Below are 8,751 nucleotides of genomic sequence, written 5' to 3' on the forward strand. Positions count from 1 at the left end.
TCAAGCCCGGACTTCGTGTCCGCCACCTCCGCGAAGGACACATACCTCAGCAGCCCAAAAGAGCACTCCCGGGCTGCTGGGAAGATGAAAACCGTCCGGTGCCAAGACGCCAAGGTGACAAAGACGCCAGGAAGATTGCAGGCCGAAAAGCAGCAGGCTGCCAGCAGGCCGCAGGCCGAAAAACAGCAGGCCGCCAGCAGGCCGCCAGCAGCAGGCCACGCGCCACGCGAAATGGCCGTTCGTTCGCCGCTCGCCGCATCGCCGCCCCCCCGCCCGTTCTCTGCAGCCGCTAACTCGAAAAGGTCCAGAGACCTCTCCTGCGGCTGCTGGGATGATGGTCCAAAGGGTCAGGGGGCATAGGCGGCTCGGCGAGTCTCAGGAAGCCGCCATCCTAAAGAGAAACGTCCCTCGCTGTCTCCCGTCTCAGCCGCGAGCCTCCATACCTCGCGCATGCGCAGAGCCAAACTGCAGTTGCAGTGATTCACTTAAGAAACCAGGACAAAAAAGGTCATAAAATGGGGCAAAACTCACCTAACAAATTTCTCACTTTACAACAGAAATTTTGGGCTCAGTTGTGGTTGTAAGTCAAGGACCACCTGTATTGCCATTGTGGCAGTTGCCCAATGATGCCATTTCCCAGCTCCAAAGGCATGACTTTTCTAGGATCCCATCTGGTCTTGAAAGATCCCTCAAGAAAGTTTCTGGATTGTTTGGAAGACAATTAGAGAAACTCTAATGCGGAATGAGAAGCTATTTTGTGGCCATAGATATCATGAAAGGGGAACGTGTATGTTCATATTACAATTGCAGGGCCTGTGCTTGTGAAACAATTGCACAAAAGATAACATTTCAGACCAATTCTCCCCCTCACTGCAGCTCTTTGGTAAGGAACTTTACCCTTGTACATACTAGACACTTGTTTGGGATTAGGATGGAGCTTGTCTGGGAGAGACCAGGCAAGTTTCAAGAAGAGACTTAATAGGAAGGTCTATGGAATCACAGTGTCAGAAGAGTTAAATGCCAGATCAAGTGCCAAGGAGAGGATTAACCACCCACACAGCCCATAAATTGCAAGGGGTGGAGCTGAAAGGCAGCTTTAGAAGAAGGGGGGGAAAGCAACTTTTCTCTCTAGGAGGACTTAAGGCTAATAGCACATAGATGAATTATGGACTCACTAGGAACAGCCTGTAGCTACATCTATTCTGGGCTAGCATTTCCCAGCCTGTTTTAATGTTCCTCTTTTCTCTAAGCCGGGGTGGGAGAGGTGCAGTGGTGAAATCCAATTTTTTTTACTACCGGTTCTGTGGACGTGGCTCAGTGGGTGTGGCGTGGCTTGGTGGGCATGACAAGGGAAGGATACTGCAAAATCTCCATTCCCACCCCATTCCAGGGGAAGGATACTGCAAAATCCCCATTCCCTCCCCACTCCTGGGGGAAAGATATTGCAAAATCCCCATTCCCATCCCACTCGGGGGCCAGCCAGAAGTGGTACTTGACGGTTCTCCAAACTACTCAAAATTTCCACTACCGGTTCTCCAGAACCTGTCAGAACCTGCTGGAGAGGTGTGTGTATCAGCTAAGCATAGAATTCTCAGTGCAAGGCAGCCACGTATCATGGACTACTCTAGTGTGAATTCATTCATTAAGCCATAGTTTCTCAGCCTCAGATTGAGGCTTACTGTCTAAACATCCACATGTACCCTAACCACTCACAAGCTGTTGAATAGAGCACAGCTGCTCCATGAAAGGATGTTGGTGTCATGTAGGAATAATTTCAATGCCAGAGTTGGAAGGAGACAAGTGACAGCCACAGCACAGGTTTGGAATAGGGCTGGGCAAGTAGCAGGTGAGCTAGAGCATAGAACACACGACATAGAACAATGGAGTTGGAAAGGACCTCGGAGGTCTTCTAGTCCAGGGGTCCCCAACTCCCGGGCCATGACCCAAAACCAGACCACCGCTTGTTTGGAATTGGGCTGTGTAAGTGCTGGGAGAGCACATGCGCCCGCTACTCACACAAAACAATCCCTTCACCACCATCCCACTGCCACTGCTGCCCACCTGTCTGTAAAGCCAGAAAGGTTGGAGACCCCTGTTCTAGTCCAACCCCCTGCTCCAGCAGGAGTTCAAATTTATCTACTTCCATCTTTGCACTCTGTTTGTATCAGCTCGTCATTTCTATTATGTTAGACCAGGGGAGTCAAACTCAAGGCCCGCGGGCTGCATCCAGCCCATGAGGCGCCTAGCTCTGGCCCTCAGGCCGCCCAGGAAACATAGTGCCCCTGCCAGTAAAAACAGAGCTCAGCTTTTGCTGGTAGGGGGTTGCGGGAAGACTAAAATGGAGCTTGGGAGCCCATTTTTGCTGGCAGAGCGCTCGGGCCACCACAGGCATCCCCAACATAAGTGATGTCAAGCCCACCCTGGCAACGCCCACCCCGGCCCCCTGAGGTCAAACACAACCCTGATGCGACCCTCAATGAAATTGAGTTTGACACCCCTGTGTTACACCAAAACTCTCTTTGCTATCTCTCTCAAATATTCACTTTCGCATTTTTGCTTAATTTAAATAAAAGTACAATTAGAATTGCAAGAATTAAATGGAATTTCCCTCAGTATCCCTCATGCTAAATCCATTTATATTAGAGCAAGCACCATTTTAGGGCAGAACAGATTATAAATTTTAAAAGCAAAATAATAATAGCGTAGATGCCCAGCCAGTTTCCCGTCACTTAAAAATTGTTTATAAAGGAAGAAAATAAACTTCAGTGAAAACCAACTTTAGCTTATGTGGCTCAAGGCATCCAATGGTTGGGTGATCTTTTAGGGTTAAATCATAACTGTGACTTTCTGGATTCAGCTGGAGCTGCGCAACTATCTATTGGTCTATTGATGTCATCCACAACTTGTAAAATTTTCTGGAATCTGTTAGAAGCACAGAAGACAGAAGAGAATAAAGCATCACAACAATTAGAAATACCAGTATAAAGAGTCTTGCCAGAGGAATAAGTTCCAAATTTAGAATATCTTGCTTTACAAGAAGCTGTTGAATTTCTTTCTTCAAAGTCTACTGTTAGAAAAGAATATGCACCTCTGTAACTTTTAATAAAATGGGTTTGATTTTTTTTTAAAAGCAATTATTTTTCAATAGTTTTTACAACCCTGGAGATTTTGTTCAGCCTGTCAGTTTTTGTATTGGAGGCTGAAAGGAGTTTCAGCAAGCTAAAACTCATCAGAAACGAGGCATTCAGTTATTGGGCAAGAACAGTTAAGCTTCCTAGCTCTTTATTGGTCGAGTGTGAACTTGCAGAATAAATTCAGTTTGGGGAGATAATTCATGTCCCGGTGATGGAAAAGACCAGAAAAATCAAATTTTACATTAATTGGCTTTTTTAAAAGTTGCTTATAGCTGTGTTGATTTATTATGATTTGGAATAAAACAAGGCATTTATAGAACATCTCCATTAGAATAAAATATTGACAGGATAATAATATTTGAGGGACCAGCAAGATAGGTCACACTGGTCAGCAAATTTTGCAGAATTCTTTTTCAAACTGGATGTTGTGCTATACAAACTCATTGTGGCTGGTTCAACACAATGCAATGCATGCAGTCTTGTGCAGGGAGTTGGTTCATGGTGTACAGTATGTGGAAGAGCCCCGCGCATTGAAAGTTTATCTTGCATCCGATATTTAAACTTGGGTTTGATTCTCATTAAATCCTCATTAAATTTCTTGGGAGAGAGTGGACCTGTCCCTGCCTAGGTATTTCCCCCATTCACCCACCCCACACACAAACTGAATGAGTTTCTGATGGTCTTCTATTTTGTATGGATTATGTAGATTTGACCACCCTTAACACAGAGAATATTATTAGGGCATAGCTCAATACTTTTGATCTATTTCTAAAGTGAGGCACAGTTAAACATTATTAAGAAAAAAGCAACAGTTCTTCATGCATTCCTTTTTCCAGATCACTCAGGGATACTAAGGTTTCAGGTGGAATAATTTATGTGGGCCCACGACTGAATACATTCCATTTGCCTAGATCTTGGTTGGTGACTTCAGGTTCTCACTGTTTTCTTGAACCTGGTATGTTCTGCTTTGCAATCTACCTTCTACCTGTTGGACCTTGCTCTCTACCGGCTATAGCAGAAAGATGGAAAATGGAAACTGCAGTCAAAGAACCTGGAGGGACAAAGGCAGTGGTGGGATTCAAGCAATTTAACAACCGGTTCTCTGCCCTAATGATTTCTTCCAACAACCAGTTTGCCAAACTGCTCAGAAAGTTAACAACCAGTTCTCCCGAAGTGGTGTGAACTGGCTGAATCCCACCACTGGACAAAGGGTTGGGGAAAACTGGCCTAGCATTTCTACTGGCCCAGGTTCCTTACGCCTTTTATCCAATTTAACTTTTTTTTATTAGTTTATCGAAGTATAAAATACAAAGAAAAAAAACCCCAAGGAAAAGTAAGAAGAAAGAAAGGGAAAAAAGGAGGGGTATAGTGCAATGGTGGAATTCAAATTTTTTTACTACCGGTTCTGTGGGCGTGGCTTGGTGGCATGATGTAGTGTGGCTTGGTGGGCGTGGCTTAGTGGGTGTGGCAGGGGAAGGATACTGCAAAATCTCCATTCCCACCCCACTCTGGGGCCAGCCAGAGGTGGCATTTGCCAATTCTCTGAACTACTCAAAATTTCTGCTACCTGTTCTCCAGAACCTGTCAGAACCTGCTGAATAGCACCCCTGGTATAGTGCAATGGGAGAAAAGAAAAAAGAAAAAGGCACCAACTTCCAATTCTCTTTAGCACAGTCAAAGGTAACAATATTACAACCACAACTTTTTGCTTTTACACAACACTATGTACAAGCCATTTCTATAACAATAAGCCTGTCTAGTTTACAAAAAGAGAATCAAAGTTTTATTTTTTTTTCCTTATTGCAAACACAAAATCTGGATGCAATTTCAAACTAGAGACAAAATTAAATATAATCTCTTTATTTGGATAAAAATCATTTTAACCATCTCAGCTTCTCCTTGCTGTGGGGAATAATATATTATTCATTCATTCTCATATTTTCAAATCTACTCCATAATATTTTACCAACTTTAGAACATTATTCAGCATTACTTAAAGAACCAGCAGACCTGCGTATACATACATACTCATTTTATACATACAAAACTAACGTAAAGCTTTCTATTAGTACATATATCAAATTCTTTAAAAATCCATCCTAATTAATTCAAACATTATAGGTCACTCCCTCCAGTTTATCTTCATAGAATAGAGTCTTTTTTCTTCTCAGGAGAGTTTATCAAATCTCCTTTCCTGAAGAAGTTCTCAGCTTTATTTATATCCATTTTTTAAAAAGTCCCAAAGTTATTCAGTTAGACGTTGTAAATTGGTTCCTTATGACTTTAGAGATCAGGAACACACAACCGAGGAGGGCTAAGCAGGCTAGCTTTAAATAACTGACATCCTCTTCCATTTCTCTAGCTTGCAAACACTTGATTTTTGTGTTGTCTGTTTTCCAAGTCTGGTGCCAGATTTGCATGATGTACTCATGTCACACAAGGATCAAATTTATAGGCAAATTTATCTAAATTTATCTAACTTTAGTTACCCGATTTCAGTAATCTTTTTGGGACTCTGGGCTTGCTCAGAACAGAAAGGGGCTTGTTGTTTGTCTGAAACTCTTTCATTTCTCTATTCCCTAATAAAAACAAATTGGACACACAAATGTTATTTTCACAAATAAAGCTAGGAAAAATCAACCCATGGGCCCACAGCTGTAGGAACTTTTTTATTTTATTCAAAACCAAACGCTGGATTGGTTGGAGCTGAGTTACAGACAGCAGCACATGATGAGGCATCACATCGGGCAAAAAAATTCTCCTCCAAACATTTTGTAAAATTTTAATAGAGGGAGAGAGGGCTTTTGAGTCTGAGTTACGAGGTGGGTAAAAAAAAAAAAAAAGAACATGAATAAGTGCCATTCTTTTATATGATGGTTCTCTCTCCAGCAGTCTGCAGGTTTTTGTTTTTTTCCTGTCTTTCCACATCAATCCCAGGGGGAGACATCATGAGGGGAATTTTTGAGATCAGGAACAGATGTGCAATTGAAGGGAGAGAAACAGGACTCTCTGCTACCTTTGCAACGCTAAAATCTGCTCAAAATTACCACCAAGAAAAATGAAGATCATTTAAAGCTCTTTGAGAAAGAGGTGGAAAAAATAGCTCTTGTCCCAGAAAGTAAAGAAGGAATTGCAAACTGAAAAGGACAGCTCTTGGTACAAGATTAGCTCCTGTAGAGCAAACAGAAACATCCTGTACCTCAATTTCATTCAAAAGATACAAGTTTTCCCTTCATTATTGTACTTAATTAAAGGGCAACCAAACGGTGGGAACGATCAGCCATTCATTCATTTTTATAGTGCGACTCAAACCCAAAATTGTTGCTGTTAAGGAAGATAAATGCCAAATGTGCATAAGGGAGACATGAGAAAGAAGCAGACCAGGGCTCCTTAGCTATATAAGTTGACCCTGACCTCTGAAATGACAACTCACGATTTGCAATCAGTTGCAAAGCAGAATCAGAAGGGCCCTTTGTGCCTGGTGTACTTCAATCTGATGTCTGGATACGTAAACCATAGTTAAAAGCATGGCCTATAAAAGCCTGAGCCTTTAGAGATGTTAAACATGAGCTTACTGACAAATAGCTCTAGTCTAGATTATGATTTCTTTACATCTTGGGAAGCCTTAACATGCCCTGGCTTCTTAACTGACAGCTTACAATTTAACATGTTGCCACCAAAACAGATCTTGGTTACATGTTTCTAAAAATGAGTTTCAGATCAAGAGAGGCCCCTTTTTAGCTTCTTTATAGGTCCCTCTAGAGCAGGGGTCTGCAAACTTGGCTCTTTTAAGACTTGTGGACTTCAACTCCCAGAGTTGATTTGCTGGCTGAGGAACTCTGGGAGTTGAAGTCCACAAGTCTTAAAAAAGCCAAGTTTGCAGACCCCTGCTCTAGGGTAACATGTTTTTTGTTTGTTTCCCAGATGCCCTCCATTTGCATTGTACTTTAGCTTCTTTAGGGACACGGTGGCTCAGGGGCTAGGACGCTGAGCTTGTCGATCGAAAGGTCGGCAGCTCAGTGGTTCGAATCCCTAGTGCTGCCGTGTAACGGGGTGAGCTCCCGTTACTTGTCCCAGCTTCTGCCAACCTAGCAGTTTCGAAAGCACGTAAAAATGCAAGTAGAAAAAATAGGGACCACCTTTGGTGGGAAGGTAACAGTGTTCCATGCGCCTTTGGTGTTGAGTCATGCCGGCCACATGACCACGGAGACGTCTTCGGACAGCGCTGGCTCTTCGGCTTTGAAACGGAGATGAGCACCGCCCTCTAGAGTCGGGAATGACTAGCACGTATGTGCGAGGGGAACCTTTACCTTTACTTTTACCTTAGTTTCTTTAAATTGTACCCAGCCTGGACAATAGCTGCTTCCCTCCTCATCCTATTTTGGAAAGTACTGTCTGTTCTGGAGGACCAAACTGAGACCAGTAGATTTAGTCCACCGACATAATAATGGGAAATTACCTAGATGAAACCGATATTGATCTTAAACTAAATCACAGTCCAATCAGATTATTAGAATTAACTGGCCACCAGGCGGACAAAAATGTGGCTATTAAGGGAAGAAAGCAGTGGTGAAATTTAATTTTTTTTACTACTGGTTCTGTGGGCGTGGCTTGGTGGGCGTGGTGTGGCTTGGTGGGCGTGGCAGGGGAAGGATACTGCAAAATCTCCATTCCCTCCCAATTCCAGGGGAAGGATTACTGCAAAATCATCATTCCCTCCCCACTCCTGGGGTAAAGATACTGGAAAATCTCCATTCCCTCCCTACTCTGGGGCCAGCCAGAGGTGGTATTTGCCGGTTCTCCGAACTGCTCAAAATTTCCGTTACCGGTTCTCCAGAACCTGTCAGAACCTGCTGGATTTCACCCCTGGAAGAAAGCATTATCAAGCTCCAGAACTTCATCTGCTTTTTGTCGTTGAATGAGGTGAAGAGGACATGGGAGGAGGGCAGAAGGAGCCTCCCCCTAGAGTCGAGGTGGCACAGTGATTAGAGTGCAGTACTGCAGGCTACTTCAGCTGACTGCTAGCTGCAGTTCAGCAGATTGAATCTCACCGGCTCAAGGTTGACTCAGCCTTCCATCCTTCCGAGGTGGGTAAAATGAGGACCAAGATTGTTGGGGGCAATAGGCTGACTCTGTAAACCACTTAGAGAAGGCTGTAAAGCACTATGAAGCGGTATATAAGTCTAACTGCTATATAGCCATAAAGGAACAACAACAAAACAAAAAAGAGGATTCAGCATCACAGAACCATTTTCAAAGCTGCCGCCATGTTGGATCAGGGAGGGAGGGAGGGGGGAGGGGTGTTTGGAGTGGGATCTCAAATTCAAGATCGTTTAGAGTTCATCCTTAAAAATAGCCTGTTTACAAAAGATACTGCAGAACATTCTGGTTGCATACTTCTCTCAGCACATATTTCTAGATCTGCCCAACAGTCCTGTGGCTCCTTGCCCTGCCCTCTTCGTTAATGCTGTATCATTCTAGAGCCACATGACCATTGTTTCATCCAGCTGGAATCGCAAACTGCTTCACAACAAGCAAGGGCCGCCAAGCCTACCCGACCAACTTCGCTCAAGTTGAAGGTTATTTGTTTGTGTCTGGTTTTTCAAAAATCGTACTT

This window comes from Ahaetulla prasina, chromosome 2 (assembly GCF_028640845.1).
Source record: "Ahaetulla prasina isolate Xishuangbanna chromosome 2, ASM2864084v1, whole genome shotgun sequence".
Classification (NCBI taxonomy): domain Eukaryota; kingdom Metazoa; phylum Chordata; class Lepidosauria; order Squamata; family Colubridae; genus Ahaetulla; species Ahaetulla prasina.